Source organism: Pan paniscus, chromosome 13 (genome assembly GCF_029289425.2).
Source record: "Pan paniscus chromosome 13, NHGRI_mPanPan1-v2.0_pri, whole genome shotgun sequence".
Lineage (NCBI taxonomy): Eukaryota > Metazoa > Chordata > Mammalia > Primates > Hominidae > Pan > Pan paniscus.
The window spans coordinates 126,330,308-126,345,669 of NC_073262.2; the positions used below are offsets into that span (position 1 = coordinate 126,330,308).

The 15,362-nt window shown below is 40.2% G+C and overlaps 1 pseudogene; it reads left to right on the plus strand.

Annotated features, from left to right (window-relative positions):
* The first annotated feature begins 217 nt into the window (after positions 1–217).
* LOC100978698 (max-like protein X) lies at positions 218–1,767 on the plus strand (annotated as a pseudogene).
* Positions 1,768–15,362: the final 13,595 nt, after the last annotated feature.

Sequence of the window (15,362 nt, forward strand, 5' to 3'; positions counted from 1 at the left end):
GTATTCAAATACATCAATATTTCCCTTTATGGTTTCTGTGTTTGAGGCTTTTCCTGGGAAGGTCTTCCCCGTTTCAATATTTATAAAAATATTTCCCTACTGTTTTATTATTTTAGCATACTAATACAATTGTTTAATATATCTGGAGTGGATGTGTATGTGCCTGTGAGATAAAGCTCTGCGTTTTTAATTTTGTGGCTCTCCATTCGTACCTATTAACACTGGTCAAATTTTAGAGTTCTTCCTTTTATTACAATACAAAATGTTATATGTAATCCAAGAAATAATACTAGAAGCCAAAATCTGTATAAGATTCTACAAACAGGCTGGGTGCAGTGGCTCATGCCTGTAATCCCAACACTTTGGGAGATCAAGGCAGGCAGATCACTTGAGGTCAGGAGTTCAAGACCAGCCTGGCCAACATGGCGAAATCCTGTCTCTACTAAAAATACAAAAATTAGCTAGGCGTGGTGAGAGGCACCTGTAGTCCCAGCTACTGGGGAGGCCGAGGCATGAAAATCACTTGAACTTGGGAGGCAGAGGTTGCAGTGACCTGAGATCGCGCCACTGCACTTCAGGGGGATAGAGCAAGACTGTCTCTAAAAAAACAAACTAAATAAATAAATAAATAAAATAAAAAAGATTCCACAAACATACCATCTTACCCAGCACTTCTTTGTACAAACTACGATTCAATGTTTTTAGTCTCAATCTCACTGATGGAGAAATTGAGGATCAGAGAGTTTAAGCAACTTGATCAAGGTCATAAATTTAATGAGAGACATATTTAAACCTGGTACGTAGATATTTTGACCCATGTCACTCATACTTTCTACCATCAACTATTGTCTTATGTATAATTAGAAAGTATAATTAGAAAAAGAGAGAAGAATTAGTTTCAATATGCAAGATCAAACATTGAATATATTTATGTTTATTTACAATATTTGATCAACCATCATCACCTGGAGGTGTTAGCAAAATGTATAGTTCTTTTCGGCAGGTAGAAAATAAAATAGGGCTTGTTTCTGGTCCAGTAGGTCCAAGACGATGGAGCCAGGTGCCTCTCCCAAAGACCCCTGGGTAAAGGTGGAGTACATCTACAGCTACAAAAGCTCAGACCTCAAGTATTTTATAGAAAGCACCCACAATGGGACAGTAGTGTCTAGAGCTAATAGCATCGGTTCCACCAGTGCCTCTTCCATCCCCAACACAGATGAGGAAGACAGTGATTACCACCAAGAGTACTACAAGGACCAGTAGTGGTGAGCACACACTGAGGCTGAGCAGAAGAGGAAGGATGTCATCAAGAGAGGCTGTGATGACCTTCAGACCATCATCCCCACATGCCAGCAGCAGGACTCCTGCATTGGCTCCCGAAAGCTCAGCAAAGCCATCGTTCTACAAAAGACCATTGACTACACTCAGTTTTTGCACAAGGAGAAGAAAATGCAGGAGGAGGAGGTGTCCACACTATGCAAGGACCTCACAGCCCTAAAGATCATGAAAGGGAACTATAAGCAGATTGTGAAGGCACACCAGGACAACCCCCATGAGGGGAGGACCAGGCCTCTGACCAAGTCAAGGTCAGTGTGTTTCGAGGTATCATGGACTCCCTGTTCCAGTCCTTCAATGCCTTCATCTCTGTGACCAGCTTCTAGGAGCTGTCAGCCTGTGTCTTCAGCTAGATTGAGGAGCACTGCAAGCCACAGGCCATGGGAGATCATGATTGGCATCCAGCACCAATTGAAAAACCAGCTTTACTGACCAGTTCTTGTAAACCTGCAGAACAGCAAACAAGAGGCCCTTGAGTCTCTATTTGGCCACTGAGCAGCTGGACCCATGAGACTGAACTGCAACAGCTCACCTTGGTCAGTTTCGCTTGGTGTTTGTGTTTTTTCAGCCCCATTGTATCTTCAGAAGGGCTGGGGTGTTTGTTTTGTGAAAGCTTTTGATTAATTTACTATATTGACCATAAAACTCGAACTTACCCAGTCCTTCCCCTCCCCATGGAAGTCCTTGGGATGGGAGTCTGCCCTTGACACCTCAAAGAGCTCATGGCTTCTCAGCCCTTTCTCCAAGCCTCAGATTTCTGCTCATGATCTACATATATTTGGAGACTGTTTGCCTCTGTTTTGGTCTCTTGGGCAACATTTGGCCTAAGTTTGGCCATTTTGGCAGTAGCTGGAGAAAAAGAGTAAGAAGAAATATTGCCACAGCCATGAAGAGTGAAAGACTGACTACCTTGTGCTTAAACTAGGGCTGCCCGGTCAGTCCAAGGTGAGGCCAAGGGTTTTCTGGCCATCTCAGGGCAAGGCTACCAGGTTCTTCTCCTAGCCTCATATTCCATCACCTCCTTCCTCCTCTGCTCTGTTGGTGTTGGGAAAGCAGCCTCCCTCTCAATTCCTGCCTTCTCAGTTCCCACAGGCTGCGGTGCTGCGTGGCAGAGGCAGGCGTGCCACAGCACCACATACTTGAAATTTTTTATTTTTCTCAACACCAATACAATTTTGCTAAAGTTACTACTTTGGAATATTAACTGGGCCTCAAAGCCACCCCTAGCCTTTCTGTCAAGCATATCTGGTCCTGTCCCATGTCTCAATGTGGCCCGTTTCTCCCAGGACTTAGGGGTGGGGTTAAAGGGTGCAGAAGATACTCAAAAGGTCTCCAGGGATACACAGGCTCAGGAGAGTCCTGGGGGAAGCCTTGGGCTCCCCAGATGCTGGTGGATAGTAACCTCTCTCCATCCTAGTCCTCCAAGCTCACTTCTGCCTTCCGCAGGTTTCATATCTGGGAGATTTGGCCATCCAGAGGAAATTAAATATTTTATATCCAACACAATTATAATAATATTGTCAAATGCTTTCCTTTAAAAAAAGAAAAGACAGCTGGGCATGGTAGCTCACTCCTGTAATCCCAGCACTTTGGGAGGCTGAGGTGGGCAGATCACCTGAGGTCAGGAGTTCGAGACCAACCTGGCCAACATGGTGAAACTTCCTCTCTACTAAAAATACAAAAATTAGCTGGCTGTTATTACAGCGTGCACCTGTAGTCCCAGCTACTTGGGAGGCTGAGGTAGGGGAATCACTTGAGGCAGAGGTTGCAGTGAGCCGAGATCGTGCCACTGCACTCCAGCCTGGGCGACAGAGCGAGACTCCAACAAAAAAAGAGAAAATAGATGTTCATCTCTTATTTTCCATTCATGATTCTCATGCCTTGATATCCCCTGAGAAGTATAAGCTGATCTGGTGTAGAAAAAAGAAATGATAATGACCCAAACATTCACTAATTTAATTTTTACACTACAGCTTCATATTTTTAAAGTATTATCACATTTATTCAAATCAAGAATTGGCAAATTGGCCTTGTCTATGAAAAATCAAATAGTATGGATTTCAGGCAAGGTGGATGATACAACCTCTGTCACAACTCACCAACTCTGCTGTTGTAACAGGAAAACAACCTGTTACCACATGTAAAAGAACAGGCTTTCCTGTGCTCTAATAAAACTTTATTTACTACGGCCATAGCTTTCTGACCAGATTCTGATCTAAATTATCACAAGGCATCTTACAGTTCCTATACTTCATTAATGCAGATAATAATGAAGGAGTGAACAATATAAAACAGCAAACTTAAGGCATGAGAATAATTTTTAAGACTCCAATTTCCCAGAAAACAACGTGATGAACATTTTCCCTCCATCTTTATAATTGATATTAGTATCTTGGACTGATAGATGAGTTCAAGATATGTTTTGAAAGAGAAACGACAGCAAACAGGACCCACTAATAGATTAGATATAAGTGGGGAATCAGTGTCAACTCCATGTTTTCCAGCATGAGAAAATGCTGATGCCACTTATTGCAATGAGAAAGACTGGGTAAGAATATATTTGATGAAAGATACAATTAAAAATTCTGGATTGAAATGTTACTTTTGAAATGTCTATGAAACATAAAAGTAGAACTGCCTGGCCAGACATGATGACTCATGCCTGTAATCCCAGCATTTTGGGAGGCCAAGGCAGGTGGATCACCTGAGGTCAGGAGTTTGAGATCAGCCTGGCCAATATAGAGAAACAGTGTCTCTACTGAAAATATAAAAATTAGCTGGGCATGATGGTGCATGCCTATAATCCCAGCTACTCGGGAGGACGAAATTGGAGAATTGCTTGAACCCAGGAGGCGGAGATTGCAGTGAGCCAAGATCGCACCACTGCACCCCAGCCTGGGCAACAGAGTGAGACTCCATCTCAAAAAAAAAAAGTAGAACTGCCTTATAGACTGTTGCACTCAGAGAAGAGGTTTACACCAAAGAGATAAATTTGGGAGACATCAGCTTATAGATGCCATTTAAAGCATGGAAATAGATGAAAATATCTAACCACAGAATGTAGAAAGAGAAACCAAGACTCAAAAGGATCTCAACGTGACTTCTGAATCATCCAAGAAAGAATAAGCATGTTCAGCATAGTTTACCAGTGCTAACAGGACTGTATTGTTTTCCTAATCTTGGTAAATCTATAATTTGTATGCAGCAATAATCTATATTTCTATTCCCCAAACGTTTTTTCAAATTTATTAAACCACATGGCACTTTTTCTTTACTTTTCTTTCTTTTTTTTTTTTTTAGGGGGGAAGCAGAGTCTCACTCTGTTGCCCAGGCTGGAGTGCAGTGGCATCATCTCGGCTCACTGCAGCCTCCACCTCTCGGGTTCAAGCGATTCTCATGCCTCAGCCTCCCAAATAGCTGGGATTACAGGTGCACACCTCCATGCCCGACTAATTTTTGTACTTTTAGTAGAGATGAGGTTTCACCATGTTGGCCAGGCTGGTCTCGAACTCCTGGCCTCAAGTGATCCTCCTGCCTCAGCCTCTGAAAGTGCTGAGATTACAGGCATGAACCACCATGCCCAGCCACATGTCCCTTTTTCTAAGAAATTTCTTGGAGTACATGTTCATCTAAACACAATTTAACTATGCTCACTGCCTGGGTAACAAGAGCGTTGGAACCCCAAGCCTCAGCATCACACAATTTATCCATGTAACAAACTTGCACGTTTACCTTTTAATCTATAATAAAAGTGGAAATTTAAAAAAATAAAAAGTAAAAATGAAAATGCTCTACATATACCAATTTAATTTAATATTTTTTATAAATTTATTTTCTTATACTCGTCACCTTTGGTTGTCCAATAAAAGAGTTAATGTTAGTCTTCCTGGCATAAGGGGAAGCAGCAGATTTCAAAGAATCTCTGCAATTCAAACTCCAGCTGTATTTCACATCTATATACATAATATGCTCAACCCACTCCCTCTTGTGTAGTGTTACCTGCCCAGGGATATGGGCAAATTCCCTGCAGTTTAATAATTTGGAAAGAACAGAGACTCAGAATGGAGACTTTCTTGTCATCTGCTCAAACATTTTATCCTACACTTACACAAAATCACTCTCTACTTCAGGAAAGCAACAGAGAAAAAAAGGGGAACATTAGATAAAAGAAGAGTGAGAGTGCTCAAGATGATGGATTTAATGCGAACAACCATTCCTTTTTCTGGGGAATGAGGAAAGGGGCAGTACAGTTCATCTTTCAGTATCATTGACTAGCTCCTATCAGACCAACCCTCCAGTAATTAACAACTATAAACTCTGAACATGGTACAAAAAAACAACCAACTGAGAGCACTGGAGGGGGAGAAAAGCAGGGGAAAAAAATGAAGTGGAACGTCATTTTGACTCCGCGATCTCAAGTGATCCTCGGCCTACCAAAGTGCTGAGATTACAGGCGTGAGCCACCACACCCGGCCAAAAAGAGAAAATCTTAACAGCAGACAAAGAAAATAGCACACTCTGCATACAAAGGAACGAGAATCAAACCACCGACTTCTCATCAGAAACACTGGAGGCCAGAGGACAATGTATGGCTAAAATGCTGAAACAATTTTTTTAATTCAATGCAAAATTTTATCTTCAGCAAAAATATCCTTAAAAAATCAAGGTCAAATAAAGACATTTTCAGATAAGAGGAAAAAATATCTCTTTTGGATGAAACTATTGTCTTTCAGATAAGAGAAAAGATTTCATAACCTACAGACCTGCACTGTCAAAAATGCTAAAAGGATTTCTTTAGGTGGAAGGAAAATGAAACCAGATGAAAATCTAAATCTTTAGGAAATAATAAAGAGCATCAGAGTTACTAAATGTATGCAAATATATAAAAGATGACTTTTCCTCTTTTTTTAAAAAAGTATATGACTATTTTAAAGAACACATTGATCCTAATATTTAAAATTGACTGATTTTTTTTTACTTTTTATCTAAATGTCAAGATTAGATCTTAAAAGGTCATCAAATATTTGCTGGCATAAAACTGACTTTTGAATAGAATGTGATTATTATTTCCTGAAGTTAAATATACATTTTCTATCAACAATTTACTTGTCATTCACTCTATTTGGATTTTTTTCCTTTGTAGAAATATGTGTTTAGAGTTGTAAGTTAGCAGGCTTCTAGCCTAATAGGATTATTCTCAGAACATCTCTTTTAAAAGGGGCAGATTTTCCTAATGGACTTCCATTTTGGGAGATTTCTGAGTTGCTAATCAATGAAGCAATAAGAAATGAACACACTGCTTCGTAGTCAGAATGCCCAGGTGCCAAGAAAATGTAAACTCTGCTATTTAAGTTAAAATAAAGATCAAAACATATTTAGATAAGGGTAAAATTCTTAGGGGAACACAACAAAATGTATCCCTTGCCAAAATTATAATGTAAAGTTCCTCCAAAATCATAATTTAAAAGTTTAGTTTAAAATGCCTTCAAATGCTGGTGGGCAAAATTAAAGAAATTATACACTACTCCAAATACAGAGAAAAGTATCTAAAAATGAAGTCAATAAAGTTATATTAAGTTTCTTTTAGTAATTTCTAGAAGTAAACAAAAAAATGCATTTTCCCAATTTCTGCATTTGCCCACTTGTTATTTTGAGCTAGATGCCCCATCAATGCACCAATGTCAACATATCAGCAATTAAACTCCGTATGTTTATCTCAAAACATTTTTCTCTCTGCACTGTGCACTCTATAGTATGACCATCTTCTTTGTCTCTGAAGTTCCAAACCTAAAAATTATCTTTGATTCCACCCTCACCCCTCATCAAAGGATTTACCTTACCCTGACTATTTTTTTCTTTGCAAAGTCTCTGTGAGCTTGCTTTTTCTTTCCCTCACCCCTTCCTCCAATCTAATGTAGGCTATAAAATATTTAACTTGGAGCCCCAAGAAGCTTAGATCCAAGGATGAGGAGTACAGAGGTAAAGAAGATTTGTCTGTGCCTTAATAATAACTGATGTGTATTGAACATTTAAATTACTTCATCTGCCAGTTGCAGTGGCTCACGCCTGTAATCCCAACACTTTGGGAGGCCAAGGCAGGTGGATCACTTGAGGTCAGGAGTTCAAGACCAGCCTGGCCAATATAATGACATCCCTGTCTCTACTAACAATACAAAAAGTAGCCGGAGGTAGTGGTGGGCACCTGTAATCCCAGCTACTGGGGAGGCTGAGGCAGGAGAATCGCTTGAACCCAGGAAGCAGAGGTTGCAGTGAGCCGAGATTGTGCCACTGCACTCCAGCCTGGGCGTCTGAGGCCCTGTCTCAAAATAAATAAATAAATAATCCTGATCATAACTCTGTGAGGTAGATACTATTGGGGATGGGATTTTTGGTGTTTTTTAAAATACAGATTTAAGGGGTACAGGTGCAGTTTGGTTACATGGATATATTGCGTGGTCATAAAGTGTGGGCTTTTAGCGTAAACATTACCTGCCTAGTGTACACTGTACCCATTAGAGAATTTCTTATCCCTCACCCCGCCTCCTACTTTTCCAAGTCTCCAATATCTATTTTTCCACTCTCTGTGTTCATGTGTACACACTTTTTAGCTCCCACTTACAAGTGAGAACATACAGTGGGAAGACTAAGGTATAGAGAAATTAAGTACCTGTCCTAGGTAACACATATATGTATAATAAGTGGGGTCTCAATAAAAACAGAGTCTGAGTCTACAGCTTAAGTCTTAACCAGTTCAATATTGCCTTCCAGAGCCAGGTACTACCTACTTCCAGGCCAGTAGGTAGTTTGATGGCATTACCATGCCTCTATTCCTTGCCAAGGCCTTTTCAAATCGATTAAGTTCAATGTTCAAAAACACGGCAGTTACAGAAATGCGTTCCGTGAATCAATACCTGGTCTATTCTGGTATGCTGTCCTTCACCCACAGCTTTAGAGAAAAGATAAAAATGGAATCTACCTAGCTAGTTGGAGATATTTTCTAGTGCAAGGGCAAAAGCTATTTGGAACCCCAGTGGGATCTGCTTCTACTGGGTTGACCCGAATTATTTGTAGTTTCCCTGTCCTCAGCCCTCAAGGCCGTTCCTTGCTCATAAAATGCAAAAACTTAAAAGCTCCTAGAGTTAAAAAAGGAATGGCCCTGCCTCGTAGGAGGGAAGATAAAAGAGCAGTTGCTGCTGAGAACACGAGCACCACCAACAGAAAGCTGATCCCCACTTGATCCTGAAGATGCAGGAAGGGTCAGAGAGGAGAGGGGACATGACGGGGCTGCCAAGGCTGCATCTGTGATAGAAAGATTTTGCTTTACCTTTTGGAATGAAACTATTTAGTATAAAATCTGTCCTCAGGTCAGGCGCAGTGGGTCATGGGGAGGCCTAGGTGGGCAGATCACCTGAGGCCAGGAGTTCGAGACCAGCCTGGCCAACATGGCAAAACCCCATCTCTACTAAAAATACAAAAATGAGCCAGGTGTGGCGGCATATGCCTGTAGTCCCAGCTACACAGGAGGCTGAGGCAGGAGAATCACTTGAATCTGGGAGGCAGAGGTTGTGGTGAGCCAAGATCACACCACTGCACTCCAGTCTGGGTGACAGAGTGAACCCTGTCTCAAAACAAAACAAAACTTGTTTTTACCTCTGCGTAAGTTCCAAGGTAGAGAAACACTGATGCCCCCTAAATCTGTTTACCCTTTCATTATAGATTGGGAAGAGGATCCCAGAGTCAGGGCTGGTACAGCCTGAAGAACAAGCAGGATTTGCTCAACATGGGAGCCCAGGAACCTCTCTTTGCACCATGGATTCTTCATCTCAGCAACCAACATCTGTGGGCAACTTCTCAGCCAGAGTCATGACTTAAGGAGCTGTACTCCTGTGTGAAATTGGCAGGATCTGAGCTCTTCTGCCTATCAAGATCCATGCTGGCTGGCACAAGCACAGAAATTCCTTTTAAAATTGAACATGTCAGCCAAATTAATCCCATTAAACTCTAAGTGACCTTCCACTGAGGAAAGCTCATTAAGAAGGATATTGCTGTGTTACTATTCCTACTCTACCATAGAAATTTTCTTAGGGAAACGAAGGTTTTTTTTAATGTCATAGAATATCAGAGGTAGAGGTAATCTTAAAGATCATAGTCGGCTGTGGAGCTCAGCCCATCCAATCATTTTATTTCACAAATACTTGGCATTTGTGAAATAAAATTCACATCAGAATATGTGAATAGGCCAGGCGTGATGGCTCACGTCTGAATCCCAGCACTTCAGAAGACCAAGACGGGCGGATCACTTGAGGTCAGGAGTTCAAGACCAGCCTGGCCAACATGGTGAAACCTCGCCTCTACTAAAAATACAAAAATTAGCTGAGCATGGTGTCACGTGCCTGTAATCCCAGCTACTCGGGAGGCTGAAGTAAGAGAATTGCTTGAACCTGGGAGGTGGAGGTTGCAGTGAGCCAAGATCCTGCCACTGCTCTCCAGCCTGGGCAATAGAGTGAGACTCCGTCTGAAAAAAAAAAATGTGAATAAAATGAAATAAAATTCACATCAGAATATGTGAATTACCTAAGGATTTTTCCTTAGCTGAAACATAAAATACATGTACTACACTACATCCATAATTTGATTTATGAAATGAAATAAAGCAACCAATACATTTTGATGTTTTCTTTTAGTCCCTTAAAATAAATCTCAATATAATCTAATTTAGTGCCTTGTTTAAGGATAACTTGAAATAGTTCTTCGTGTAATTTTCTAATCTATGCTAATCCTATGTTGATTCCAATGTCTCTTCTGGCCTGATTGATCTCTGCAAACATAAAAATAAACCTTCTTTTTTTTTTTTTTTTTTTTTTTGAGACGGAGTCTCGCTCTGTCGCCCGGGCTGGAGTGCAGTGGCGCGATCTCGGCTCACTGCAAGCTCCGCCTCCCAAAAATAAACCTTATTCTTATTCTTCAGTGTTTTTCTAAGCTCTAACCCATTTTTGACATTTTTCACAGGTTTGAGTCCACTGCCTCCTCCCCTATATCACTACGTAAATCTTGATTTTTTCTGTGTACAGTCCTTCCTCAGTATGGGAGGGGATTGGTTCCAGGACCCCCAAGGATACTAAACTCCATGGATGCTCAACTACCTTATATAAAAAATGTAGTATTTGCATATAACTTACACACATCCTCCCATACACTTTAAATCATCTCTAGATTACTTATAATATGTAATGCAATGTAAATGCTATGCCTATAGTTGTCATACTATATGTTTCAATTTATATTATTATCACACTGTAATTTTTAATTTATATTATTTTTATTGTCGTATTGTTCTTTTAGTCTTAATATTTTCAGTCCATGATTAGTTGAATCTACAGTTGCAGAATCCACAGATATCCTGAGCCAAATGTGCTAATCTCTAGGTTGAACTTTAACATGGTAGTAAGTTCTTGTACTTCAGATTTGGGGCTTCCAATGTCAATTAGAGTTTAGGAAAAAATAAGCAAAGTCCAACATGAGATTCACTATTACTATTACTGTTACTAACAACAACAATGGCTAATCTGTAGAGTATTTACTATGTGTAGGACAACTTCCTAAGTGGATTACCTTGTTTTATCATAGCGCCTGATTTTATCAAGAGGATGGTGATATTATAATCTCCTGTGGATCAGGAAACAGGCTCAGAGTTAGGTAGTTTGCCTACAGTCACACAACTAGAAATAGTAGAACCAAGACTTTAGTCCCAGCAGTCTGATATCAGAGCCCTTTCTCAACTACTATGCCATTCTGCCTATAAACTTGTGATAGAGTACAGTAAGAGACTAGGCTGGAAAATAATTTTTGATCAGATTTATTAGGAAGCTTTGAATGTCATGCAAAGAGATGGTATAAAGAAGGGCACTTTAAAAGATTATGAATGTAAAATGAAAATAAGAAAAAAGGCCAGGCCTGGTGGCTCACGCCTGTTATCCCAACATCTTGGGAGATCAAGGTGGGTGGATCACCTGAGGTCAGGAGTTTGAGACCAGCCTGGCCAACATGGTGAACCCCTGTCTCTACTAAAAATACAAAAAATTAGCTGGGCATGGTGGTGCACTCCTGTAATCCCAGCTACTTGGGAGGCTGAGACAGGAGAATTGCTTAAACCCAGCAGGCAGAGGTTGCAGTGAGCCTAGATCGCACCATTGCACTCCAGCCTGGGCGACAAGAAGCAAAACTCCATCTCAAAAAAATAAAGAAATAATAAAGAAAAAAAATTTAAGTAAAAAAAGAGATAGGGAGGCACCTAACCCAGCCTGGGAGGAGGGAAGTCAAGAAAAAATTCACAGATGAGTTGCCCTCTCAGCTGATTTTTGAACAAAAAGTAGCAGTTAGCCAGCGAGTCAGAGGGGTGCTCCAATCAGTGGGAAGAGCGTGTAGAAAAGAACAGAAATAACACAAAAGGATGTGGTGTGTTTAGGTACCGCATAAGATTTAATAATCATAGTATGGATAGATAAATGAATGGTAGAATTAATTGGTGTATGAATGGTTGAATTTCCATGGAAATTGATACTAGAAGAAGATGAAAGTACAGAAAAATCTAAAAGTTGTTAGTAATTCTTTTCCAAGCTCCAGCCACAATTATCTAAAACTGATGGCTCCAACTTAATATTGAATGTTAAGGCACGGTGGCTCACACTTGTAATCCCAGCACTTTGGGAGGCTGAGGCAGGCGGATCACTTGAGCTCAGGAGTTCAAGACCGGCCTGGCCAACATGGTGAAACTCCATCTCTACAAAAATACAAAAATTAGCCAGCCGTGGTGGCAGGAGCCTGTAATCCCAGCTACTCGGGAGGCTGAGGCAGGAGAATCACTTGAACCCGGGAGGCAGAAGCTGCAGTGAGCCGAGATCGCGCCATTGCACTCCAGCCTAAGCAACAAGAGCGAAATTCTGTCTCAAAAAAAAAGCTAAAAGGCCCTTCTTTTGGGACATTAAAAAACCATTTAACTGTCACAGACCAGAGGAGACTAAAGATACTTGACAATTAAATGCGATTTGGCACCCTGGATTAGATCCCAGAACAGAAAGAGAACATTAATGGGAAAATTAAATCCAAATAAAGTCTTGAGAATAGTCCACAGTAATGTACCAATGTTGATTCTTAGTTTTGACAGATGTACCATGATAACATAAGATAGTCTCCTATAAACAATAGGAGAAACTGGCTGAAGCGTATATGAAAACTCTCTGTACTATCACTGCAACTTTTTTATAAAAATAAAAATAATTTCAAAATAAATGGAGACATGTTGGTCAAAGAGTACAAGTTTCAGTTATAAGATGAATAAAAGTTCTAGAGTACAGTATAACATGACAAACATAGTTAATAATAAATATAATACTTGAAATTTATTAAGGGAGTAGATTTTAAGTGTTCTTACCACACATACACACAAAAATATATAACTATGCGAGGTGATGAATGTATTAATTAGTTTGATTGTGGGAATCATTACATAATGTATACTTATATGAAAATGCCATGTTGTATAACTTAAATATACACAATTTCTAATTTGTAAGTCACATCTCAATAAAATTTTTTTTAAATAAAATAAAAACTTAAAACTGAAAAATACTTCTAAACAGCTATTAGTTTAAAAGGAAATTTGCAACTGAGATAATTATGTTTCGTTATTATTGATAATGAAAATTATACATTTTATGATAATTTATGATAATGAAAATTAATAATAATGAAAATGCTGCATTTCAGAATCTATGGGCTATATTTAAAGCTGTTATCAGAGGAAAATTCATAGCCTCAAATGCTTTATCAATATAAAGGGAAGAATTTGTTTTAAAACTAAATTCCCAACTCATAAAAGCTAAACAATAACAGCAACAACAACAACAAAGTAAACTAAAATATTGCACAAGTCAGTGGCTCCAGTGGTGCAACTGGTTAGCACACAGTACTTATAAAAAAGTCAACCTAAATAATAGAGATTCTCCTGTGATACCCTACCTTGTTTTAACCTGATTGTCTCCCTTAGCTGAGAGAGCTGGACAGACTCCATTTTAGTTTTGTCACTTGCAGTCCCCCTTACCCCCCTCCCTTAAGGGCATAACTAGTGCAAGCTAACTCCAAGCACATCCAGGATGCACTTACTGATAAGATATTGAGGCAAGCTGTACCAGCAGCTCCTGGGGATGTGCTCGGTGGATGGTACCCAAAGCACCTGCATTATCTCTTTGTGACAGTTAAAGCCCCTGCACCTGGAACTGTTTATTTTTCTGTAACTATCTCTGTAACCATTAATTTTTTTAACTTTTTGCCTGTTCTGCTTCTGTAAAAATTGCTTCAGCTAGGCTCCCCGCTCCCCTTTTAGACCAAGGTATAAAAGAAAATCTAGCCCCTTCTTCGGGGCCAAGAGAATTTTGAGCTCTAGCCGTCTCTCGGTCACCAGCAATAAAGGACTCCTGAATTAGTCTCAGAGTGTGGCGTTTCTCTATAACTCGCTCGGTTACAATACTCCAAAGAAAAGTTTGGCTGGACACAGTGGTTCATGCCTGTAATCCCAGCACTTTGGGAGGCCGAGATGGGAGGATCACCTGAGCCTGGGAGGTCAAGGCTGCAGTAAGCCATGATCACATCACTGCACTCCAGCCTGGGTGACAGAGTGAGACCTTGTGTTTATTTTATTTTATTTTATTAAGGAGAAGGACTAGAGATAGAAATCTAATTAAGAGTCATGGACATAGATGGTATATAAAGCTGTGGAGATCGCCTAAGAGAGTGAAAAGAGAAGAGGGCTCAGGCTGCAGTTGCTAGACTTTTCTGGCTAATTTACCATGCCTCTGTGCATCTCAGATTCCCTGTCAGTTCACTGCAGGCAAAGCAATAAGGATACATCCTGTCTCAGGCTGGAAGGATGTAGGACTCATACTCTTCCTTTTGCTTCATTCTTGTTTCCCTGCATTTCTGGCAGGTAAGGAGATATTTTTATTCTTTTCCCTAACAGATTCTCAAAAAAGATCAAATGATTGCTGAGGGCTTCCTGGAGCAAAAGAGACAATCATTCTTAGCTCACAGTTCAACTTTCCTTCCATTGAATCCCACACATGTACCCCTGCAGATAAAGCTTCAGAAAGGGCCTTATTCATTTTCCTTTCACAATGTTCATGATAGTAGGGCCAGCAATGTTACTAACCTCTTTATGTAAACCCAATAAATTTGATTTGACATTTGAGCATGGAGAAGTAAATAGGCACAAAACCTTATCTACCAGTCACATAATCGTATCTGAAAATTCAGTTTCAACACCAAGATTTAAGAGAACCCAGCAGATCTTTTCGTCAATGAATCCACAAGTATTTACCGGGTGCCCTTGGGGTGCCTGGTACTGGATGCAGCTGCTTTTGTGAGCAAGCCAGCAGGTTCTCTGCCATGAAAATAGAAATTTAATCACTTGTCCATCCAAGCATTTCCCTTCAGCTTTTCCAGGATGCTTTTTTGTGAATGACTAACAGAATAGCTGCTGCAAAGACAGCCTGCAAATTCCAGCCGGAGGCCCTGGGAGGAAAGATGACTCACCCACGCCTGACGTCAAAGCCTCCCTTTCTTTCAGAGGAGTAGGAAGAGAATGGCAATGGCCTGGGTAGAATGACCTAAATGCCCTCCTGAGTCCTGTGTGGGTCCTGCTTCCTCTTCCCCCACCTGGCAATGATGATTTCAAACCAAAGAAAGTTTAAACTGTCAAACTTGAACTTCACTGTCAAGTTAACTAAAAAACTAGAAACAGAAGACTTCCTTCCTGTCAAACAATGTCAAATCCTTATTATGAGTTCTTTTTCACTGGAAAATATTGAAAGCATTTCTTTTTTTTCACAGAGTGTTTTATACTGATTTGCATCTTAGTCTGTTTGAGCTGCTATAATGAGTACCATAGACTGGGTGGCTTCAACAACAAACATTTATTTCTCATCATTCTGCAGCCTGGCAAGTCTGAGATCAAGTTGCTGACAGATTTCGTG